This window comes from Macaca mulatta, chromosome 2 (genome assembly GCF_049350105.2).
Source record: "Macaca mulatta isolate MMU2019108-1 chromosome 2, T2T-MMU8v2.0, whole genome shotgun sequence".
Taxonomy (NCBI): domain Eukaryota; kingdom Metazoa; phylum Chordata; class Mammalia; order Primates; family Cercopithecidae; genus Macaca; species Macaca mulatta.
The window spans coordinates 166,981,447-167,008,677 of record NC_133407.1 but is presented as its reverse complement, the minus strand read 5'-3'; positions in this window follow the sequence as shown (position 1 = coordinate 167,008,677).

The window sequence follows — 27,231 nt, the reverse complement described above, 5'->3', positions numbered from 1 at the left end:
AAATGTCTTAAATGATTACATGTTCATTAACAGAAAAGCAGCAGCAATAGGCACTGTTGATCCTGTATATATTCACAGATTACAACTCAACTTCAGCAGGTTGCATCAGACTTTTCTTTTCTCCCTATAAACTTATACATGCTTAGACCCCATTTAAAATTACCTCTACCATTAATTACTTACCAATGATCTTTTACCTCTCCCTCTGCAATAATCCATTGGCATTTGCACGAGCATATGTGTGTGTGTGTGTGTGTGTGTGTGTGTGTGTGTGTGTGTTGATTCTAATATAACAATTTTAGGACACTGCCAGGTAAAGATAAGCCTTTTGCCCTTACTGAACTCTGATCTTTGGAAGGAAGGGGCTGGGCCTGGCATCATATCTTATGTAGTATTAATTTTCAGTAACTTTGTTCATGTGAATAAATGAATGAATTGTATTGCTATATCTATACACCTCAAACTTCAAAGTGATTTCAAGAGCTTCTCAGCAAATCTTTTGAGAAATTTGTCGTCTATTTTCTAGGCCCTGTCTGACCTGAAAGAAGCTCCCCTCTGCTTTTAGATATTTTTAATCTACTTGCCTGTTGGCAGTTAATTTCTTCCTTTCTTGCTATCTCAATAATAACAAAATAACTCCAATGTCTCTTTTCAAATTTCCCATGCTTCCCAATTCTCCACTTTTCAAATAAATAAATTCCTTTCAAAATTGCTTATTCCTCTGCTTTTATGAGCATACCTCTGTACTAGCCACCCCTGCCTTAAATAAAGCTAGTCTACTGTGACTCAATAAATATGTTTACGTTTCTAAAATCAAACATGCTTTATTAATACACTTGCCAAAAGCGGACCTGTAAGAGCAAATTCATTTGGAAAAAGAATATTTTCATTTACCTAGTGTTAATGAATGTCTTTATTTTTTAAACTTTTCTATCTAGCGCCTCCACCCTCACAATTTACCTCTCCTTTCAGTCTTAGTAAAATAGTTTGTTACTTTCCAGTTCAGGATTTATACCTCTTGAAGTCTGGGGAATAAAATTCCTAATACCTGGAGTTCATCTGTCTAGTTTTTACCAAGCATAAGGCCAATGGTGTTATTTTTTTTTCAAATCATTAAAAAAAAAAAAAAAAAAAAGCAAGAGGAAAAAGAAGGAAAAGAAGAACAAGACAAAAAGAACAAACAATTGATAGAGGCAAATGTAGAAAGTTACACTGCCAGTAAATTACCTGAGAGCCTAGACAGTAAATTACCAATGAGTTGTGCTACCAGTGCTTTATTCCCTGATCTGCACTGTCACAGCACACAACAGTGCAAGTCATGTTCAAATCACTATGTAATAAAATTTGAGAGCTTGTAGACACTCTTCGTTGCACAAATGAGAGATGTGCAAAAGCTTTGGTGGGAAGAATATGACTTCTGAGATTAAATGTACATAAGATTCAATGTACTATTAAAATTAGTAGTATAACTTCAACCACTACTCACTTTAGACTCTAATGGGTGGCTTCTGTAGCATGGTGTTTAGAAGCACAAACTTGGAAGCCAGACTACCTTGATTGAGAAGCCAGCTCTCCCACCAGTAGCCATGAGACAGTGACTTTAAAGCTCTATGCTCAGTTTCCTCATCTATGAAATGGGGTAATGATAATTAGGTATCTCATCGGGTTATTGTGAAAATCAACTGAGTTGATATAAGTAAAACACTTAGAATAGGTCTTGCCTCATAATACATGTTCGGTAAATGTTTCTGTATAATATAAACATCTGCAGATACAAATATTTAGAACATGTGCAGAGGAGATCAGGGAGCTTATTGCCTAAGTTGGCTTCCGTATGAGATGCTGAGAGGGGCCTGCTGCAATCGTTAATAATTGTTACCTGCAGGTTTTGTGATCAAATTATTCCTTCTAAGGCAAGGCTCTGTAGAATTTACTGTAAGTCAGTTGCATGATGTTCTCTCCCTAGCCAACTATTGTTCTCAAATTATTCTCATATTGGTTTAGAATAATCCGATTTTACCCTTATTTACTGTTGCCAGGAAGATTAATCTAAAGCCTTTGGCAGCCAAAAATGTAAGAGCTCAGACCAGTAGTCCTGGACAAATCCTTGTCATTCACAGCCTTAGGAAAGATCTGTACCTTGCCCAAGGAACACCTTGGTAGGCACTTGGCCCAATTCCTTGAATGTTCCGTGACTATGCTGTTAAAGGTCTCGCTCAGAAGGACAGAAGCTGAATGTGCCACTGAAGCTTCTCTCCAAACAAATCCTTGGCGAGATTAGGTTATTGTCGGTTTAACCCCTTGAAGTGTGTGCATGTTAGAGTTCTGAAAATTGTAGCTATTAAAACATGACTTTTTAATCATTAAAACCTGGATGTAATATTCCTAAATTTCTTCAAAGCAAACACAAAGCCATGGTAGTTAAAGAAAAATGTGGAGTTATAGGAGTTTTTTTGTAAAATCTGGGGAAAATGAAATGACAGCAACTTTGCAGTTTGATATTTTAGGGCAAGCATTTGAAAAACATGCACACCTGTGAACTCTGAAGCATTCCATACCACACATAATGTTTGATTAATCACCAAAATGATTATGCTAAGTGGCATCCACAGTAATTTAAACAGATATATAAATGGTTTGTAATTACAGGATATTGGGCTCTGTAATTCATTGCTTAGCAAAGAGGTATTTGTTGTATAATTACTGTATCTTTGTGAGATATTTGTTGTGCATTTATGGTGTAGTTAATACTGAGCTTGCAGGCTACTGTCTTTGGTTCCCTCTTGTCTAAAGTCAAGCAGTCTTCAATAAAGGGTAGAACTACAATTACCTTGGCAAATAAATACTCTGTAGTATTTGGGAAGATCATGAATGTGGAGTGATTTACGATAACAATATTCAAAAGCAAATATAGTTAACACTTGATTTTCCACACCACTGAAAGGTAGCACTGGTGTGGCTAATAATATAGCTTAAGAACTATGTGCAGTGTAACTCAAGTCATGTCCCACATTGGACTCGTTTCGTGGATTCCAGGAGCGTACTTCTAATATAGCCTGATAGCAAGATACTATGCCCAATGTGCACTGGAAAAATACAGATATAACTCCCACACAGATAATAATCCAGAGTTCAGCTGCAGGGAAAAGCTAAAAGGGAAGAATGAAAAAGTTATTTTTAAAATCTTTTTCCTATACTCCAGAAATACAATGAATAGATTTAGTCATGCCTGCAAAGCTGGCTGCTACGTAATTGTGTCCAATTGTCCATTTGCACTAAGTAGAGAGCAAAAAATAAGTTCTATGTGAAAGAGAGAAAAAGAGAGGGGAGGAGGGAGAGATATAACAAAAGAGAATTTATAGCAAACGTAAGGACAACTTCAAATAAGTATTTGAGAGTTTTGTTTTGTCTTGAAATCATGAACGACAATAACTGAGATACACAAATAATCCACCAAAGTAAAAGATTTACATCTGCCTGAATAGACAATTTGAGATTTCTGGACTTCCATAATAATGGCAGTCCTATAGATGAAGAGCATAAATGAGTAGAAAAGTGCTGAGCTTTAGCTAACACAGTTGGCATGAACCAATTTGGGACTATCTGGCACTGTCTGTGGAGGTAATAAAGACAATGAGCAGCTAATATCTTCAATTTATGAGAATGAATGAGACATTCAAAATCATGCACATAGTCAACTGCTGTGCATTGATAACAAGTACCTAAAGGAAATTAGGACACCAAATTAAAAAGTAAATATCTAGATGTTCATAAGAGAAGAATGCAGTTAAAAGGAGTGAATAACATATAATGAATGCTTTAAGACAAGAAATACAAAGATATCTGGACAAACTTCTCTTACATTGAGAAATTCAGTTTGTCTGTTTATGACAGGATATATTTGGACATATTAAAATAATGCCTTACTAAGCATTCAGAGTCTTATTGTTCTAGTTAGGTACATGAAAAAAAAAAGATAAATAAATAGAAAAATGTTACTGCTTTCTTCAAGCTCTATGGAAATTATTCACAAATAACCAAAATTTGATTTTTTTTGTTACCAGAAAGAAAATATTAAACAGTGTCTGCAGAAATGTTAGTAAATTAAAAAATCTGTAATGAATGAAGTTCTTGAAAAATAAGCACAAAGAAACCATTAAGGTGTTGGAAATAGTACGCTTTACAAGTTTCTAGGCATTTCTTTTATGATCTTTTCATCTCAGCTCTTATAATATCCAAAGTCCAACTTGAGCATGAGGAAAGGTTATTGTAGAGTTTTTTTTAAGATTGAGAGTATGAAGTTAAAGAGATTATCTACAGTTACTTAAGGACATATACAGACATAAAGATATATATTTAGATATACAGATAGCAACTGCATGTTCAAATGATTTCTTAAAACACCTCAACTTTGAATATACTTTCTCATTGCCTAAATGTCTATATTTCTGATAATTTACATTATTTCAGCTGTTAATCTATATTTTATACTTAAAGTATTAAAATGTTTTCCAGTCGACATTTTAAATTTATAATATCATCAACTATATTTTATAACTACATTAAAATTTTGAACCCATTTTTAAATTCAAAAAAGATTTGAAAACTGACATTATCATTATTTTTCTCCTCGTTCCTATTTTCAACTTCGCCTTCCCCATGGCTATAGCAGCTAATGTCGCTCACTTTGCCTTTGCATAAATACCACCCTCTCAGGAGGCCCTCCTTGACCACTCTTTTAATAATTGCAAACCTTTCCTTGATTATTACCTCTGTACTCTGTGTGCCTGTTTCCATGCCTACTTATCACCAGCTGATTATTTTATATATTTTACCCGTTTGTTTATTATCTACCTCCTCCCTGCAAAAATGCAAGTTCCAGAAGTGGTTAGAAGTGTTTTGTATTTTATTTACCTCTAAATCCTCAGCATTTAGGAGATTCCATGGTCTATAATTAGTTTCCAGTAAGTATTTGTTGAATAAATGGGTCCACTCTCATAATTTCAACTGCCATTTCTGTATTATTTCCAATTTTTTTTTTCACTAGCCCTAAAGGTCTCTTTCCCAGGTTTAAAATCCATATATTCCATTGCCTGCTTGAATCACCCTCAAACATCTCAAACTCAGTGAACTCAAGACTGAATTCATTATCTTGCCTTCCAACATCTTCACATCACCTAGTTTACCTCCTATAATCTCATATAATCTCCTCTGTGATGAATATCAAGCATCCATCCATACACCAAGTGAAACATTTTGAAGTTATGCCACAAATTCTTGTTAGAAGATCTTTACCTACTCTTGCATCAGTCCTCTCCCTTCTCTAATGTGCCTTAGTGCCCTTGTTGAGAGAACCTTGTTCAGAGGAGTACAGTAGCCTCTCTTTTTTTGTGACAGTTTTGCTCTGTTGCCCAGGCTAGAGTGCAGTGGCATAATCTCGGCTCACTGCAACTTCCACCTCCTGAGTTCAAGAGATTCTCCTGTCTCATCCTCCCAAGTAACTGGGATTACAGGTGCCCACTACCACACCTGGCTAATTTTTGTATTTTCAGTAGAGATGGAGTTTCACCATGTTGGCCAGGCTGGTCTCGAACTCCCAAAGTCAGGTGATCCACCCGCCTCAGTCTCCCAAATTGCTGGGATTACAGGCATGAGCCACCGTGCCAGGCCCTACAATAGCTTCTTAATTGGTGTCCCTGTGATATTGTTTGGCTGTGTCCTCACCCAAATCTCATCTTGAATTGTAGTTCCATAATCCCCACGTGTTGTGACAGGGACCCAGTGGGAGGTAATTGAATCACGGGGGCAGTTACCTCTATGCTGTTCTCATGAGAGTGAGTGAGTTCTCAGGAGACTGGATGGTTTTATCAGGGGTTTTCCACTCCCACCCCTTTGCTGTGCACGTAGAATTCCTGCTGTCATGTAAAGACATGTTTACTTCCCTTTCTGACATGATTATAAATTCCTGTGCCCTCCGCAGGCATGCAGAATGGTGAGTCAATTAAACCTCTTTCCCTTATAAATTACCCAGTTTCAGGTAGCCCATATAGCAGCATCAGAATGGAATAATACAGTAAATTGGTACCACAGAGAGTAGCTGCGATACCTGAAAATGTGAAAGTCACTTTGGAACTGGGTGACAGATAGAGGTTGGAACAGCCTGGAGGGCTCATAAGAAGACAGGAAAATTTAAGAAAGTTTAGAACTTCCTAGACATTTGTTGAATTGCTTTGACCAAAACGTTGATAGCGACATGGACAATGAAGCCCGGGCTGAGGTGGTCTCAGATAGAGATGGAGAACTTGTTGGAAACTGCAGTAAAGATCACTTTTGCTATGCAGAGACTGGCAGCATTTTCCTTTGCCCCAGAGATTTGTGGAATTTTGAACTTGAGAGACCTGATTTAGGGTACCTGGCAGAAGAAATTTCTAAGCAGCAAAGCATTCAAGAGGAAACAAAGCATAAATGTTTGAAAAATTTGCAGCCTGATGATGTGATAGAAAAGAAAACCCCATTTTCTGGGGAGATATTCAAGCTGCCTGAATCAATCTGCATAGGTATCAACAAGCTGAAGATTAATCACCAAGACAACGGGGAAAATGTCTCCAGGACATGTCAGAGATCCTTACTGTAGTCCCTCCTATCACAGACCTAGAGGCCTAGGAGGGAAAAATGGTTTTTTCCCCTCCTGCTATGTGCAGTCTTAAGACTTGGCTAAACGAGGCCAACATACAGCTCAGTCCATTGCTCCCAGGCCTTGGCAGTTTCCATGTGGTGGGCCTGCGAGTACACAGATGTCAAGAATTGAGGTTTGGGGACCTCTGCATAGATTTCAGAGGATGTATGGAAACACCTGGAGGTCCAGGCAGAAGTTTGCTGCAGGGGCAGAGCCCTCATGGAGAACCTCTGCTAGGGCAATGCAGAACAGAAATGTGGGGTTGGGGCACTTACACAGAGTCCCCACTAGGGCACTGTCTAGTGGAGCTGTGAAAAGAGGACCACCATCCTCCAGACCCCAGAATGGTAGCTCCACTGACAGCTTGCACCATGCACATGGAAAAGCTGACACTCAATACCAGCTGTGAAGGCAGCCGGGGGGGGAGGTATACCCTGAAAAGCCACAGGGGTGGAGCTGCTGAAGGCCATGGGAGCCCACCTCTTGCATCAGCGTGACCAGGATTTGATGCATGGAGTCAGAGGAGATCATTTTTGAACTTTAAAGTATAATTACAGTTTTATTGGATTTCTGACTTGCATGGAACCTGTTGCCCCTTTGTTTTGGTCAATTTCTCCCATTTGGAACAGGTGTATTTACCCAAAGAGTGTATACCATTATATCTCGAAGTATCTAACTTCCTTTTGATTTTACAGGCTCACAGGCAAAGGGACTTGCCTTGTCTCAGATGAGACTTTAGACTTGGACTTTTGTATTAATGCTGGAATGAGTTAAGACTTTGGGAGACTGTTGAGAAGTCATGATTGTGTTTTGAAATGTGAGGACATGATATTTGGGAGGGGCCAAGGGTGAAATTATAGGTTTGGCTGGGTCCCACCCAAATCTCATTTTGAATTGTAGTTCCCATAATCCCCATGTATCATAGAAGGGACCTGGTGGGAGGTAATTAAATCATGGGGATGGTTACTTCCATTCTGTTCTCATGATAGTGAGTGAGTTCTCACAAGATCTGATGGTTTTGTAAGGTGCTTTTCCCTCACTTTGCTCTGCACTTCTTCCTGCTGTCATTTGAAGAAGGACGTGTTTGCTTCCCCTTCTGTCATGATTGTAAATTTCCTGAGGCCTCCCCAGCCATGTGGAACTTTGAATCAATTAAACCTCTTTCCTTTATAAATTACCCAGTCTCAGGTAGTCCTTTATAGCAGTGTGAGAATGGATTAACACATCCTGTCTATATTCCATACTGCCAAAAGTCCAAATCTGGTCATGTCTCTTTGTCTCTTAGAACCATTCAGTAAAGGTCATGACTACAAACATTTAATAGGTGTGATAAAGAGACCTTGCTATGATTCAGCCTGTATACATTTCCACAGCCTAATTTTTCTGTTATTTTGAGCTCAATCTCAATGTCAACTTCTTTTCCAAATCACAAGTTTATTTATTAATGCTCTTACTATGTTCATCTTTAACAAAGAAAACCATTCTTCAAGTTGCAAACTCCAACTCATCTTTTAAGACCAAGTCCAAGATCTGCCTCTTCTAATAGTTATATTGTTATTTTCTCAGATGGAATTCACAGTGCTCATTTCTACTACTTCCTATACATACTCAGTCTCAGCACTATACATTTATTGTAGTCATTTTTACATATTTCTACCCTGTGTTGAGCCATGAGCTCTTAGACAGCAGGGAATATATATATAATTTGTCTTGCAAATTGAAAGCCCCTCAATAGTGGGGAACACGAACACCTAACTGAATGAATGAAGAACTATGAGTTTGAATAGAAATATAAAACAGTGAGACTGTAGAAGGACCTTAACTGTTTAAAATGTATAAAAAAGAGAATATAGAGTTAATTTAAGTTACGAACAAGGAAGTGACAGAATAAAATTAATTTTTAAGAACTTTTGAATCAAATATCAACATTAAGATGCTTGAAAAGGAGAAGAGGAAAGGTCTATAAATTAGGAAGCCACTGAAGGAGTAAGATAGAAAAAACAAAACACCTATTCCAAGGCAAAAGTCTGAATTAGTTGCCTCATTGTATTTATTCATGTCATTGTACTTATAATGCTTGAAGACCTCCTTTTCTCTTCTCTAACTCTCCCAGCAGACTGTAACCTTCCAAGGCAGGACTGGATATTATTTGTCAGCATGATGCAAATATTTGCCACAGTCTCTGACAAATGACAGATACACAAAAAATTTGCATGAATGAGTTAAGAAGGAATACAACAGCTCAGGTTAGGGTAATGGCAGTGGGAAGAAAAGAAAGAAAGACAGTGTAAAATTTTGATGGAAGATTTCCTGCCGTGGTGGCTCAGTCTTGCTTCTTGGTGTTCTAAGCATGGGCTTAACGCTTATTCATTAGACACTATCTCTTCATTCTATCAGGCTGTCTTCCTTTTTCTTGCTCTTGATTGCTAAATATCTTCTTCAGTGCTTGGCTGGCTTTTTGGTAAATAAGCATTCAATAAATTCTGACTGAACTATATTCTAAGGCTACGCTTTTGACAGCCACTCTTCCTACTAATCAATCCAAAACACGTCCTTAAAATCTATACTAACTTCCCATCCTATCCATGTTTCTTTAAAATGATTTCCCCTGCTCATTTCTAACTCATGACATTTGCTTTGATAGCAGTACCCACCACTGCATCTTCCCAACCTCATATGCTCCCAGTGCCCTTTAACTCAAACTGTGAGTAAATACCCAGCACTTCCAGGTCCTTCTCTATTCGGCCTCTTCTAAAACTGTCACTTATCTTGAAAATCTGGGCCTTAACTCTATGATCCCAGAATCCCCACCTAAGTGAGGACACTTTAGGTAAAATTATATTTTTTACTTGACACTAACATATTCTCATGACCTGGTCGGAAAGCAAAGCCTCAACTGTTGAATTGTGTGAGCTTTGACCATGTCAGAGTCTGTGGTTGCAGTGTGTTTGCTCTAGTACAACGAGAGCTATCACATTGCCGTATATATCTACGCATACATATTTATGTCTTTATGTAAACATATACAGTTTTAAAGTGTTTTAATGTATTTTTTGATAATTAAAGTTATATATAATTATTGAAACAAATTCAAACTCTACAGATAAATTGTAATAAAAAAATAAATATTATCTGAAATTCCAGCATTCAGAGATAATAATTGTCAACATTATGGACACCTTTCCTGACCATTTTTTCATGTTCTATACATATAAACATACATATATACATATGCATATACATATATATATAAAAATCACATACATATCCATATTCCCAAAGTAGATCACAGTGCTTATTCAGGCTTTGAAATTTGTATTTTTTAAAACAATTTAACAATGTATTATGAAACATTTCTCATGATAAATTATAAATATATACCTAAATCATAATTGTTAAGTGCTGCTTAGCGTGGTGTTATATCAGTATTTCATCAATCAGTGCTAACACCTCAATATTTTGTAAGTTTTTTTCTCTCTTTTCTTTTTAATATTACAGTCTAGCTATGATGCTTATTTCTGCACATACATCTTGGTGCTCTTGTCTGATTAGATGGTTTGGACAAATTCCATGAAGCAAAATTTTTAATCCAATGATCCATAAGATTTTAAAATTGTAAATGCCTGGCTATTTTTGCTACTTCCTTTCCCTCCAGGCCCCTTGACAGCAAAAGACTAAGGCCAGGCATCTCTGTAGGTTGCTATCTAGTACCAAATAGCTGATCTGAAATAACACCTTTAAAAACTAGAATTTGATTTTTATAATGACTAATACTGCTTATTATAGATCTCTTTTTTTTTTTTTTTATGTTTTAACTACACGAACTGAAGAAAGTTTAGAAGGATTGAAAAGTATATACTTAAGAAATTTAATAACAAAAGGGCTAGTTGTATTTTTCTTTCTTAATCAAATAAGTACATTTGGATAGGGCATAGGTTGCACACATTAATTAATAATAGCAAATTTTATGGAGAGTCATTCTAAATACTGCTTTCAAACAAAAACTGTTACCTGTGGTGCCAAATGTAGTCAGTCTTGCTTGATGGTTTTTAGGGCCAAGTAGGAAGCTGCAAACTGAGGGACCTGAGCACTGAGCGCAATCTTCAATTAAAGAGCACAGAATTGGGTCTTGCACGTAGTACGTTGCCAAATCATGCGCAGATAGAATTAATTACTGTTACGTTTCTGACACATTTATCAAATCATATGCAGAAAATCAAAGTTGAAGATAGTGACAATATTTTCAGTATATCAAAATAGGATCTTAAACAACGAATATAAAGTAAAATACAAATAAGAAGAAGAAAAGAAAAGCACCACTAAAACTTAAATTCTCGAGTACACAGATATCAGAAATTTTACATTTCTGCCACCTATGGTGACTGTAATTTGGCCCCATTGTGCATATATAATAATTTAGGAGTAAGTACATATTTGATATTAGAAAATGTTACATATGCTCAAGGGGAGAGGAGTTACGGTTGCCGTGGGAAACGGAACTCTGAATTTCCTGATTTTTTTGTTGTGAAATCTCAGCCATCAGGTTACATTAGCATCATTTTCTACATTTAATAATAGATTGCTCCATTGTTGCTTTCATGAGAAAAAGGCTTTTTCCTCTTCTCCTAATATATTTAATGTGATGGAATTCATTTTAAATTGAATTAACCAAGAAACACAGGTTCTTTATCAGATATAAATGACAAGCAATAAGCCCATATTCTGCCTCCAATTAAACAATTTAATCGAAATAGTAGCTAAAGAGTTCTTAATTTTTAAATGTGAAATATATATTAAGTGGGTTGACAGAAATAACACCTATAAATTATCTTATTTGAAAGATGTTATAAGCATGTTATTTTTAAAATCTTTCAGATAAAACTCTTTCCCCTAATGGTTACCCATTAATACCAGATTCTGCAGTGATAAGCATGCATTGTCTGATTCTTTATATAAAGGAGTCTACTATGGTTGTGACTGCATTTCTAATTATCACCAACTTCTTCCGTAGCCTCAAAATAGTTTTTCTAAGTTGAGAAAACTGGGGCTCAAAAAGGTTAAGTGAATCACTCACAGTCAAAGAAAAAGCTGACATTGAACCCAGCCAGGTCCATTGGACCCCAATATCCAAGCACTTTCTAGTACACCTCATCATCACCTGGCCTGCCTTCTTGTGCTTGGCCTAACTCATGTGTCTATACCACTAAGGAGAGATAATTGTAATAATGATCACCATCATCACACTCTATAGTCTTAGTGCTACTGATACTGATGAGTAAGCAGAAACACACCTACACAAGAAGGTAGAAACTTTTGGGGTCTAATACCCGCATCACAAATGAGTTAGGTTGAGGAAGAATTTACCTATTTTGTACTATGACAATAACAGAGGATTTACTATGTGCCAGGTGACACTCCCACAAAGCTGCAATATTAACACATCTCATTCTTATTACGACACTGTGATACAATTATTATAATTATCCTAATTTTACAGACTAGAACTTTAAAGCTCAGAGAGGTTAGGCAACATGGTGAAGTCCTCACAGCTATAAAGCAGTAGAACCAGGATATGACCCTGGATTGCTTGGCTTCAAAGTTAATGCTCTTAACCACCATGAAAGAAGACAAACATGTTGTGGAGCACAAAGAGAGAACTGCACGTGGACAAGCGTATGCCTTTTCTCTGTTTTTCCCTGCCCAGTCATATAAATATCTCCACAGAGAAATTCTGTGCTTCCTGAAGATAACGTAAGACCTTAGGGGGGGGAAAAAAAAAAAGGTACCAGCTAATTTTGACCACTTGCACCTATAAAATATACTTTTTAAAATATCACTTTTTCAGTCCTTCCGTTGCTAGTGATTCCATAAGCTGCTCCCAAACCATTTTTATATTCCACTTGTTTTCATAGTTTTTAATTGCCCACCCGTTTCTCTTGCAGTATACTTTACTATATACTGTCCTATTCTGCTTTTTTAAAAAGTGTGACCATCTTGTCACCATCATCTTAGAATACCCTATTATGCCTTAATTGGAATACTTAATTGCATCTCAGCCTTTTCTTCTGTAACTTTAAGTTTTCCGTGGATGTCTAGCTTCCTCAAAGAGGCTTATTTTGCAGAAATTTTCCCAGGTATTAGAAAACAATAATGGTAAATCAAGCAATATACTCTAATTCACATTATTATCATCTTAATACTAAGGAATAAATTACTTTCTTCCTTAAATATTAAAACTTATTAAGTCCTAAAAAGGAAAAAGGGAGAAATAATCCTTAATTTTTACAAAATGTTAATGATTCTAAAGACCCTGGGAAGCAGCCCCTATTCCCTTCCTCCTACCCTTCCCAATTTTCCAATTCATCAGTTGAATTAACCTCCTAAGCACTAAAGCCATCAGATAGCTGAGACATTATCTGGTCCATCAGTGGAGGCCAGCCACTCTGTCCAGGCAACACCAAGCAGTGAGCTCGGGGCCTCAGCTGTGTGAGCTTTGATAAGCTGAGCGGGAGCCTCACACATACACTGTAAGCAATTAAATTGCAAAAGGGCTTCTCTCTCCCCATTCCTCTTTCTTGTTCCTCCAAAGTTGAATAAAAATGATTTGATAAATTATTCTTTTCAGAGCTAGATACTCAAGGAAAAAAAAAATAGAAGGAAAGGAGAAAAGAAAAAGGAAAAGTCGCTCTTGAGAACTCATTATTAGCATGAATTCCCAGCACTCCAGCAATCATTACGCATCCACAGAAGAGGGAAGGCAATGGAGTAAAAGAAGAGAAAGGAGTTTTATCTCAATGCATGCAGGAAAGAGGGCAATGTTCTTTATAGCTTTAGAGACTTGTAGGCATTAGAAGCCCTGTTAGGACTTGTTCTTTGAAAGGCAAACCTTCAACCCTAAAATATAACTCAAACCTTGGATGGAAGGAATAAGCCTCTGCATTCATCACTAAGGCAACTAGTGTGCCCCAAAGCCTGGCCAGGGTAATAACTTCTGAGCAAGTTAGAGCTGAGGATATAAAGTTAAATAACCAAGACTTCACTGTGAGAAGAGAAAAACAAAAAAAGAGAGAGAGAGAGAGAGAGACAGATCTGTAGTTTACCAGGGACTCTGAGGACAGCTGCAGACTGTCAGACAAGAATTAAAAAAATAATAATAAAAAGGCAAGGCAGGGAAAAAGTAGTAAGAACTTATGCAATAAGTCAAAGCATACATTTAGCAGTTTCTCAATAAGTAAATGTTGCATAAATTAATAATTTTATTGTAAAATCTGTATATAGAAAAGTTAGATTTATGCAGTCTCTACTGTGTGAAGATAACGATATGCTTTAGATCCCCAAACTACTGAAGATAGCATAACCACCTTTAAAACCATCAGCCAAATTTGAAGAGGTAAAATACTACGACTTACAATTCCATTGCCTCTGGAAGAAAATATGGAGGAAAATCCTTGGATGCTAATCTTAACTCTGTGAAGGATAACTGATGGATTATTAATAATTGGAGGCACTTAACCAGAAATTTTGATTAATTAAATATCTGATATAAAAGCAAGTGACAATTATCATTTGGCAATTATGACAGGATGTTATGATATTATGCCATATCGGGAATTTTTTCCCCCAAACATTTCTTCTCCTCTGTCTTCAACAAAATGTCACCTAACCAATCCTATCAATCCTCCGGACTTAAGGCAAATAACATTAGAATTATGTTGCTTTCTCTGACCCAATGGAATTGTGACACTTCATGAAATAGTGATAAAAAGCAAACCTCAACTATACAAGTTTGAAGTGTGAAGGCAGCATGTTCTGCAAAAGGAAGAATAAAGTAAGAGAACGTGGACAAAGAACAAGAGAAAAAAACAAGAAATGTGAATGATAGAATGCACGTGGAGGGTCAAGTGCAGAGAGAAATGGAAACACATAACCAAGATATTTTTCTTTACAATGGAAAAAGATTTACTCTTGATATCCTCTTGAAGGGTGTCATTCTCCACAGCTCCTTGCCACATGTATTTAACCAATCATAATGCTCCCAGGCCCTCTGCCACCTGAATATTTGCACTACCAGAGTCAATAAAAGAAGCAGTTCCGTTTAGTATGGACTAAGTGCCAAGTAACTTGGTAGGTATTAAAGTTACAGGTATGGATACAACACAGTAGCTTTCTTGAGGAACTTCTAGCCTCAAGGGTGTCATTGAATTGAGACATTGGAGGATTTTACTCAACCTGAATAATTTTAGCCTAACTGAAAAACTAGATATATAAATAAGAAATATCAATATATCTGGTAAGGGGGGAGCTCACAGGGTAGTATTCCACCCAGACCAGAGCAAATGTAAACGAAGAAGACAAAAAATAATAATAATAATAAAATAAAAAAACTTCTTAGAGGAAATAAAGCTCTAAAAGTAGAAGAAGAAGGAGACAAAGAGTATTTTATATCAGTTGAGCAAAAAGAGTAAAAGTTGATAAGCATAGAGTAGCAAGGAAACAACACAACACAACTCACTTGATATTATTAAAGTGTGAAATTTCAGGAAGGGCAAGATATAAGAATAGAGAAGGAAGCAAGGGGCAGATTACAGAGCAATATCTCTGTACTCGGAATGACCTTGACTTATACACACCATTTCCATTTATCATCCCACTGCCTTGAGTTTGGTCAAAGGGGCAGATCTAGCTTCAAGGCAGGCTACAAAATATACTTTGAAGATAAGTAACTAATAGTACAGGAACAAAGAAAAGACAGCTATTGGGAGAAAAACTGAAAGTCTACCATTTATTTCATTTTACTGATAATATATAGCTATTGGAATATCTGAAACAGTAATGCTTTAACTATATTAGACATCCAGTAAAACTATTTTTGTAGAAATACAGAGAATATATTATTCAGTATAAGGTAATCAGGAAAATGAGCCAGCAGAATGACTGAGATACTGATAGAATTCTGACCAACCTGGCAGGATGGTGGCCTGGAGCTGAGATTAAGATCATTTAACAAAGAATCTTGTTGCCTAGGATTCACCCTTGTCATGCATGTCTACAACATTCTCTCCTGAGGCAAAGTTTTTTTTTTTTTGCTAAACCAGACTCAATTGGCATCACCAGTGTGAGTTCCGTGAACAGTTTGTGCAAAGACCTCGACAGAAACCAAGAGAAGAATCACTATGAACAACTGACGACCATTCATGGAGGTAGAGAGCAGAATAGTGGTTACCAGGGGCAGGAAGGGAAGTGGGAAGGAGGGTAAAGAGAAGTTTGTTCAGCGGTACAAAAATACAGTTGTGTAAAAGGAATAAGTTCCAATACTTGACAGGACAACAGTGAAATTATACTTAACAATAATTTATTGCATATATCAAAATAGCTAAAATAGGAGAATTATAATATTCCCAACATAAAGATGTGTGAGGTGATGCATAGCCTAATTACCTATTTGATCATTATGTATTGTATACATGTATGAAAGTTTCACAAGTACCTTTAAAATATGTATAACTATTACATATCAATAAAAAATAAACAAGCAAAAAAGAATAAAGAAGAAAAACAATACAATAGGGGGAAAAAGACTTATTATGAAAAGGAAATGTAAAACAATTGTCTTCAACCATATTCCAGAGATATTGTGTCAACAAAACAGAAATACGCTGCTATGAAAAAAGAATAATCAGAGATCCAAAAGATTTCTCAGAATTTAACACTGTGATTAGAAAAGTAAAATATTTTAAAACCGTAAAATATCTCCTGACAATCTTAGAGCCTGTTGTAGTGGGGCAATGGTGAGAAAGGACACAGGGGAGGAAGGCAGGGTGCAGAGGAATGGTCGCAGCCTCCCTTAGGGTGTGCTCAGGACTTTGGGCTGTGTTAGGTAATGCACAACCATTGCAGCAGGGTAAATGGGGAAGTTGCGCCATCAACATTTTTGTTTTTGAAAGATCACTAGGAGGTAGGATAGAAATTGGATTGAAGGTGAGGAGGACAAAACTGGAAGCAGGACACAACTAGTTAGGAGGCTACCGCAGTAATCCAAGGATGAGATGATGATGACTGAAATTAGGGGCCACAAGATACAATTATCTAATAGATGTCCACAAGCTGAAAAATGGGCAGACTCATAGTTCCTGTAAATAATTTACAGCCAAAATAGGAAGGCAGACAAAAGTTTACTGAAGAAAGCAGATGTCCTACACTGACTCAGGGGCCAGCAGAAGGAAGATTATCAGAATGCCACATAACTGGAGTAGTTAAGAAGGGGTGAGCCAAGGGTACTCTTTTAAAAACAGACTCAGAAGGCCCATCCTTCAAAAGTAGCTCAGTCTTTCAGTCCAATTGCTAACAGGTGATGAAACCTGATCCATAAAACATTCCCAGAGTGTCATTGAATTGAGGCATTGGAGGATTTTACTTACCCTGAATAAGAAATCACTTCCAGTGCTTGAATTTTAACAGATTATCTTCTCCCACCTGTCTACGACACACATGTATGTGCATGCACACACACACACACACACACACACACACACACACACACACACACCCCTTTTAAGGTGCATAGCTGCGTTAATTATAGACAAGGCAGAAAAGGCAAAACACCATTCATAGCATATTTGCTGCTGTTATGGCAGATTGATTCATTCAGTAATTCATTTTTTGTATTCATAGAACTCATTTAAGATGTTTTAGATAATATGGTCAAAACAAAAGCTAAAAGAGATACAGAATCTCTTTTCAATGATCATTAAGCTTGAAATCATAAAGTTCCAAATTTTGGAAGGGACCTTAGAGTTATCACATTTGACTTTTTAAATGATTCATGATATTCTACCACAATATTCAGTTACATAATGGGTCAGACTCTGAACAACTCCTATAACAATAAATTTTCTGCCACCAGGGAGCTTATTAGTGGTTATATAATTCTTGGATCACAATCTAGTTTCTAAACTTTTTCAGATAAACTTTTTTTGGTCATATAGAAGCAAATAATAATAATAATAATAATTCAATCTCTCATTCTACAGAGCTTCAAAAACTTGAAGATTTTCTATCCCCAACCCTACCCCCAATTCTAATTTTTAGGTCCAATATCAACAGTGATTTTAATATTTCCTCATATGTCATGAATTTCAGATATCCCACCACCCTGTTTACTTTTAATAGTATACATCTTACATTTGTTAATGTCTGTTTCAAACTATATACACGACTAAATGTGATACTTCAGGTGTGGTCAGAGTACCTAGAATACAGCTGCTCTTTTGCCTTCATTGCTCAAGAAATTAACTTCTAAGAATTCTTCCATTTGGACAGTCTGGAAAACCAGACACGTGGATAGACCTGCTGACTATAATACAACTACATTCCAGATAAAATTATAAGGAAATTCTTTAAAAATGTGAGCTAACTCCTCTTCAAAAATGTATGAAAACAACATCAGAATAAACTCAAAGAGAATAGTAAGAAAACATATTTTAAAATACAGTAGAATAAATTAACAAAGGAAGAATTAAGATAAAATAAAAACAGGCAGGGTGTGGTGGCTCGTGCCTGTAATCCCAGCACTTTGGGAGGCCGAGGCGGGCGGATCACGGGGTCAGGAGATCGAGACCATCCTGGCTAACATGGTGAAACTCTGCTTCTACTAAAAATACAAAAAAAAATTAGCCCGGCATGGTGGCGGGCACCTGTAGTCCCAGCTACTCGGGAGACTGAGGCAGGAGAATGGAGTGAACCCGGGAGGCGGAGTCTGCAGTGAACCGAGATTGTGCCACTGCACTCCAGCCTGGGCGACAGAGCAAGACTCCGTCTCAAAACAAAAACAAAAACAAAACAAAACAAACAAACAAAAACCAATAAAGGTAGCATATTATTGCGAAAGGGCTAACAAATAGAAACTTGTCAGAACCAAAAAAAATAGATAAAATTGGCTGGGTGCAGTGGCTCGTACCTGTAATCCCAGCACTTTGGGAACTGAGGCAGGTGGGTTACTTCTGACCAGGAGTTTGAGACCAGTCTGGCCAACATGTTGAAACCCTATTTCTATGAAAAATACAAAAGTTTGCCAGGCGTGGTGGAGTGTGACTGTAATCCCAGCTACTCAGGAGACTGAGGTATAAGAATCACTGAACCCAGGAAGTGGAGGTTGCAGTGGGCCAAGATTGTGCCACTGCACTCCAGCCTGTGCAACAGAGGTAGACCTTGCCAAAAAAGAGAGAGAGAGAAAAAAAGATAAAGTAGACATAAAGGGATTACCATTATAACAAAAGTATATAAACAAGTTTATGTTCAGTAAATTTGAAAATTTAAGAAAAATGGACACATCCTTTGCAACACAACATGTCAAAACTGATTTAAGAAGAACTACAGGTGTATGATACTTTTATTATCAATCATTAAAAATTAGACTCAGCAGTGAAAAATATTTCTATAAAGAAAAGATTTAGCTTAGACAATTCCATAGAAGGTTCTATCAAACTTTTAAGAAGTCATTCTAACATTATGAAAAGTATTTTCAGTGAGTAGAAATAGAGAAAACTTGCCTGATTTTATAAGACTAGAATAACACAGAAACCAAAACCAAGCATATTAGAAAGGAAACGTCTAAAACAATCTCAGTAATAAATGTAGAGACACAAAATCCTATAAACAAGACACTAATAAAAAAAGGCATAAATGTGTGAAAAACATAATGCACCAGCACCTAGCTGACTTTATATCAGGTATCAAGGGGTAATACATTATCAGAAAAATCTGCAATTTAATTTACTTCGTACAGACAAAAGGACAAAAGGACAAATATGTGATTACCTCAATAAACATAGTAACAGCATTATGATCAAATTGAACATTCCATTATAAAAAATAATATAGCAAGTCAGGAATAGAAATACACTTCTGAAACTTGGTCAAAGGTGTCTACAAATAAATGAAGAAGAAGAAGGAGCAAAAGGGGGAGAAGAAGAATGAATTGTGTAGTGGGCAGCTGGACAGCTGGATGTGAAGGACTGGAGACTGCATGAGAGAACAAAGCTGGAGATATTTATTTAAGTCATCTGGGCAAGAGTAATTTTTGACTACACAAGAGAAATTATTTTGGGTTTTTTTGAAAAAAAATATTTTTTATTTTTCTATAAAGCTTTTCAAGCATTAATTTCATCTATATTAAAAACCTAAAACCATCATACCTACTCCTAAATTCACACCGAACTCTACATAAATTAAAAGCACTGCATGTTATACATATCTCCTACTTTTTAGCTTTTTTCCCCTAAGTTGTTTATTCCAAACTTCTCTGGCTTTTAGAAAACAAAAGCCAGGGAAAAGCGTACTTTGAGGGCAACTTCTGATTGTCTCACAGCCAAAGACCTCCCCTGAAACAAAGCAGGTACGTAGCCAGATTACTCTCTTCAAAGAAGAAATTAAAAAGTTTAAAAAAAATACTGGGAGAAAAACCAAAAATGATATATCAGAAAGTGGACCACATTAAGAATTGGAGTCATGTACTTTATGCAATAAGGAGGAACTAAAAGTTGTTTGACATTTTTTAACAAAAGTCATATTATCAAAGTCTGATTTTTAGGAAATTTAACTTAAAGGAACAGAGGGGGTGGAAACCAGAGGCCAATTGACTAGTATATTACAATAAACAGGTGAATGGGTACATTCCGATTCACCTGTACCTGAAAAAATGTACCTCAGGAACATTTTTATCTCCAGCCATTTGCACTTTTACAGCTTTTGTCAAATTACTAAAAACAATGGATGAAGTCAGTTTCTCCCAATATCCTGGTCAATCCCATGGAAATGCAGGTGATATTAACAAGAAAAGCATAGGCATTGCTTGGAATAAGAATGTGAGAGTTTCAGGGCAGCCATGAGAAAGGAATTTAAGAAAAAAAAAAGTCTACAAATTAAAATTTAGCAAGACATCTAGAAAGGTAGGTCTTAGTTTCTGGTCTTTTTTCCATAAAGTTTTTCAAGCATTAATTTCATCTATATTAAAAACCTCCTCACACACAACAAAGTCCAGATAAATATTTCATCCTTTAATGATTTTTTTTAAATCAACAATTGGTCTTGTTGAAAGGTAAACTTAGGCACATTAAAAGTTTAGTGAGTTTATTTGAACATTCAGCAATTCATGAATTGAGCATCATCCGACTGCACGTCGTTCAGCACTTCACTGGGGGAGGAGGAAGAGGGAGAAAACTTGTAGGTGTTTGTAGAAGCAAGCCAAAGAAAATAATTTGATTGGCTAGAATGGAAAGTCTCCGGGTGGCGGTTTGTTGGTGGTTTCTGAGTGGGCCAGCTTTAGGTATTTTTTATTGTTTCTATCGGGCTTCAGTTTTCTTGTGTAGGAACTCAAGATGCTGGAGCCATCTCAGCCTAATGACCTCCCAATTATAAAATAAATAAAAGTCTTCTTATGGGAAATAAAATGAAAACAAACAGAGTAGGAGTGATAACTTGTGTAATTGCCTACATTCATTACAGTCCTTCTATTTTGTGTATGTCAGCCTTAGAATGAGGTCCCATAGATAAGATAATTTTTTAACTTCCCCATGTCTGGTGTTGTCACATACATGTCCCAGATCTACCAGACTGAAAATCCTGTACTTACTTGAACTACTTTCTCTCATATGTGCACCTCATTCAGTCAACAAAACCTTTTTTCTCATTCCTCTTGTTTCCCTGATTTCCCATTCTTTTTCATTACTACTGCCCTCCCACATTTCGTAATTTAAATCTGGAATTCTGCAACCACTTCCTGGTTTGTTCTCACTGGAGTCTCTCTCCTTGTTACACACGGCTGACAAATGGCCAACCAGAATATACTGTTTAGTCTACTTTTCCAAAAACCAATCTATGTGCTTTCCTCTGGACTGAGATCCAAAGCCTTCTAGAAAATGATTCCTTCTTATCTAGTCAACTTTACCCATCATTTCTCAAAAGGGGGATTCCATTCCAGAAAAGAAAATCCAATCTGTTTCATGCTCTTGACTTAATCAGTTTTCAGATCTGTGCCTTCTCCATTCACAGTAACACGTTCTTTACTTTCTGCCAATGTATTTTTATCTTTCTTCGTAACTCATCTCAAGGGAGACGTTTAAGCCTCACTTTATGTCAACTAAACACTCTTCACTCTACATTCTCTTTGTGTATGTAACTGTATGTGTAAGTATATGTACATAGGTACTACTATTCACATGCTGCCTTCTAATTTCCTTCTAGTTGCTTCATTCAGATCTCCATGAATATTTTTATTATCTTTTGTTAAGATTTTTATTAGCACTTTTAGTCAATGAAAACTTGAATCTTAGTTGCATAGTTGGTATAATAGATGGAAGACTCATGATTAAATATAATTTCAACAGGATAAATAAAAATTGCAAGATATTTAAGAAATGAAATTAATGACAATAAATGAAAGTACGGCAAGTGCTGCATATGAGAAGCAGCGAAAAGAGCAACAATGTTGTCATCCCAAGGCAGGTAACCTTGGGATGTCTATTTACTAACTGGATCTCAATTTTCCTAACCTAGAAAATAGATTGGACAAGGTGGTCCCTAATATTTCTTTCAGCTCTGGTCTTCCACGGCAGATGTGTCTTCAGTAATGTTTTTGGTAGGAAAAATTATGACCCCCCCCAATCATATTCCACCACATTCTGCTCTTCAGGATTATGACTGCATTACTTCGTATGGCAAAAGGGACTCTGAAACTGTATTAGGTTGGTGCAAAAGTAATTGCAGTCTTTGCCATTACTTTTAATGGCAATGTTTTAATAATTGACATTACTAATAAATTGATCTTAAAATAAGGAGATTATCCTGGATTACCCAGTTAGGGCTAATGTAAGCAAATGAATCTTTAAGAGCAGAAAAGGACGTCAGAGAGATTGGAAGCATGAGATGAACTCTACATAAAAAGCGTCACATGGAAAGCCTGAGAAGAAAACAATGATTCCACCCAGTGAGATTGAAAGAGGCTCGCAAGCCCCAGATGAGAACCACAGCCCAGCAGATATGTTGATTATAGTTAGCTAAGACTCTGAGCAGAGAATCTGACCATGCTGTGTTGACTTTCTTACCTGCAAAACTGTGAGCTAATATAATTATGTTGTCTTAATCTGCTAAATTTGTAATAGTGGCACTGGAAAAAATAACACACTTTCAAAGAATCGGGTAATGCATCTTTTGTTTTTATACACTACGTTCTAAACAACACAGAGTGATCTTGAAATGTCCAGAGGGCAGCTGGATATGAAAAACTGCAGCTTATAAAAGAGAAGAAAGCCAAAGATACTGACTTTAACTCATGTGCACAAAAGTGACTGTTGACTCCACAGGAATGGATGTATTTACTACATACATCTGAGAAAAGTTAGAAGACTGGAAGCACATATGACTGAGTCTTTAGGAGTGTCCACAAGACAAAGGAGAAAGAGAAGAAATGGTCAAAGATTAAGATGAGAATAGGAAAACATATCTGTTTGGCAACAAAAGTGGCAAAGCTTTGTAAAGAGGAGGTGGTCACACTAGATGGCTTCTATTGTTTCAGTGAAGTGGGAATTAAGATTAATTCAAATTGCTTATTGGGACACTGAGAAGGAAGTTCTGCAGTAGTCTTTGCAGCTAGAGTTCTAGAGCATCTATTACTGATAAAGTAAGGGTGCTCTTTGGAAGTGGGGCTAGACAGATTTTGTAGGAGCCAGGGGTATAATAGCATCTGCGTCTTCCTCCAGGATATAATATGAGCCAGGCCAGGAGAGTGGTATGTGACAGGCGATTTTGCTCCAAGCTTGGGTACTAGTACATTGCATACAGCAAAAAATCAATGAAGGAACAATAAACTAAACAATGGCTAGAACAAAGACTATATTTTTGGAAAGTTTTTATTACAGAAAGGAGCAAGCTGAATGCCTGGTTGAAGTTAGGAGAGTTAAATCAATTCAGACCCCAGCAAGAGGGGCAAAAAGGCTTTATGGTGCTAGGAAAATAGAAGAGGCGACAAACAGCCTTTCTGACTGCAGTACTCTTCCACATAGATCATCATATTCAGTCTCAGCAACTTTAAAACAGAAACTACTTATGCTCATTTTCCAAATAATTTCTATTCCAGAAACAGAAATTCAAAAGTTTATATGACTTATCCAAGATCACACAGCAGGTCAGAAGCATAACTTGGGTTTAAAAGCTTTGCATCTTCCTCTAAGTTCTGCCGAGGTTAAATGTCTGGAAAGTGATGTAAAAGAGACCAGAATCTCAGATTACAAAGCCTATGCCCTCCCTACCTCAGTACAGCATTTTCCAAAACTACATTCTTAGTCATATTTAAGTTCTTTAATATGCATCTTTCTATTCATTGCTCATTTTATTCTCATGCCAAACATGTGGATGTGAAAATTTTTATTCCCATTATATAGACAAGGAAAATTAGGTTTGGAGAATTGTAAATGATCTAACCCAAGTAGTGCAATCAGTTAAAGAGTTAGCACTCTTATGCCAGCTTTAACCTTACCACTAGCATTTCTTTTCCCCAGTAACAACCAGACCTATATTCTTATCCTCGTTTCCCCTTAATTGTTCTACTGTCTCTTCCTGTCCTGCTCATGCACTTAAAATCCCAGCATCAAAGTGTCTGTTTCCCACTTAGTATTATGAGTTTTCCAACTTCGTAAGATAATTGTCACAGCCATCATTTGGTCTCCCACCAGAGCCCAGAAGCCTTTGGATCCAGCTACTTCTCCCTCTTAGACAGAGATCACCTTCTTTAGAATGAGAAGTGGGGTTTGGGTATCGTATGTCCTCCTCACACTGTTTCAAATCATATGGAACTGATGCAGTATAATGGGGATACTTTCAGAAGCCTGGCAGCTTGTGTAAAAAAGTTGACTAAGTTAATCTGTGTGTGAAATGGGAGAATGCCTTGGGGAACATGACACAGTTTTTAAAAGAGAAAAAAATAATAGATACTATAGAGGAGAAGAGAAAAGAAAATGAAAGAGAGGAAAATGTGGAAGAGAGAAATGGAGAGAAAATTTCTTAAAAATCAGAGGAAAAACTGGGAGCTCGCTATATGGAAATAGATTTTATGAGAATAACTTTAAAAACAAATATAGATAATAATAAATTATCTTTATGTATTTAAAGGCAGACTAAAAAATGCATTCTTTCTCCATTTCCCTCTCCCCCTCCTTCAGTTATCAGAAAATTTGTTAGATAAAATACATCTAAAAAATAATAAACAAAGGTTTACTTTTTCTACATGACTTTGAAATACCTCTTTATTCCCAAGTTTCCATGGAAGAGGATGTAATTACATAAGTGTGAATATCTACTATTTCTTTTATCTCTTTTCTTGATCTATTCCACCCTCTCCTTCAAAACTAATGAAATGAGAATAGGTAGGAGTCGACCCATGGAAGGTGAGTAGGTACCATCAGCCACTATATGTATGAGGCCAGGAGATGCCACAGCACAGCCTGGGGAGAAAATGCCTCAATAATGGCCAAGACAATATTGATCATTTCTAGCCTTTGAAAAATACAATGAATCAGAGGCAACATCTGATACTCCACTGGATTTCAGTGACTTTAGGAAATGAGCAAATAATATGCATTTTTCTTTGTATATAGGTAGTGAGCTTTTTTGAAATCAGAGCAATTCTCCCTCCAAAATACTCTTGAAGATAATCTGTTTTCCCGGATCTCTCAGGGCTCCCTTCAAAAACAGGATTTTGCACCTGCTGTGGCCTGACTCTCAATTGTGATATGTAGGCTCCCTCTACTGGACATAGGGTTAGTTGCAGCCAGTGTGCGTTTTTAATGAACTTTGAGTTGCTATAGCCTTGTGACTTATGTATGATTATGGTTAATGAAGTGAGTACCAAGGATAATGCTTAAGTCACTCTCTCTCTCTCTCTCTCTCTCTCTCTCTCTCTCTCTCTCTCTCTCTCTCTCTCTCTTTCTCTCTCTCACACACACACACACACTCATTCTTCTCTGAAAGTCTAGAATGTAGCTGTCTAGTATGAGTAATTTAGCACCATTCTCTATTTTCATTGTGCTTGCTCACTGTCGATCTGTAGGACTTTTTTTCTCATTTCACTAACTAGAATAAAATTTATGGGTTGGGGATTCAGAATTTATTTTTTTCATTAATTTACTTTTAAATTTTTGTAGGTACATAGTAGGTATGTATTTATGGGGTACATGAGGTATTTTGATACAGGAATGCAATGTGAAATAAGCACATGATACTGACCCAAGTTTCAATGACAAGTCTCCACTTATTGGATTGAAAGCATGTGTTTTCCACTTATTATTTGTATTACTTTGAGTCAGTTAATTTCTCAGAGCCTTGGATTCCTGATCTTGGGAAATAAAACAATAGATGTTCCTAAGGTTGTTGTGATAATTAAAAGACAAACCATATGTCAATGATACACACATTTTTCTGGCACAGTAGAATATGATTCTCTAAGCAGTTAACAAATGCTAATTTCCTTTTCATTTGCTGACCTCTCTGTGTGGCCAGGTCAATGGATTTAACTAGAAATATGTGACTCGCATTAGCAAAAACAGTTAGACTTGAAATTATTTCAATTTTAATAAACTCTACCCAAATGAAGAAGGCATATATTTTCAGCATCCTCTCTGACCAGGCAATAGGCTAGGAGCACAGACTGTAAGAAGAACTCAGATATTGTCGCTGGACTCCTCTCATTCTCTCCAGGAATACATGGGGAGGGGAAAATATGTTTCTTGCTTCTGTATCAGCTTCTGCCCTATGGCATCCCTGGTACTTCTCATTGTAATTGCTCAATCGATGTTTATTAAAATAATCTTCAGTCATCTGTCTTGCTCTCCACCTTCTCCTATGTAAAGCATAAAATGTATGTCTTTCCAATCCCGGACATCCTGCCATTAAACACATACTTATTTTTCCACTCCACATCTCTCTTTTCCCATTCCCTTCTCTCAACTCTTTGAATACACTTTAATGATGTTGCCTTCTCACATTTTACCTTGCATGCTGGGAGCTCCAGATGAAAGATGGAGCAAATATCTTGCTCCATTAGATCTATACACTGTATTGTCAATATTTCTCCCTTTTGAATTATGTTATCCCACAGCAAAGACCATCATATACCAACATAGAGAAATAAACATGTGAGCTTAAGACTCACTCGAACCTAGAGAACACAGCACATTGTCTTAACATGCCTTGAACAAATAGCACCAAATACAGCTATAACCAGGACAAAGAAATCAGAAATCTCTGGATTAGTGATTTACAAACTCCTGGACTCAGGAGTTTGTAAATATCTGGAGGAATCAAAGCATGTTGTCAAAGTCTAATGCACAGTTCATTCCTTACAACTTTATTAAAATTATAGCATAAACTTCACCATAGAAATGTACTCTGTAGGCTGGTTGCGGTGGCTCACATCTGTAACCCCAGCACTTTGGGAGGTTGAGGAGGGGAGACCACTTGTGCCCAGGAGTTTGAGACCAGCCTGGGCAACATAGCAAAACCTCATC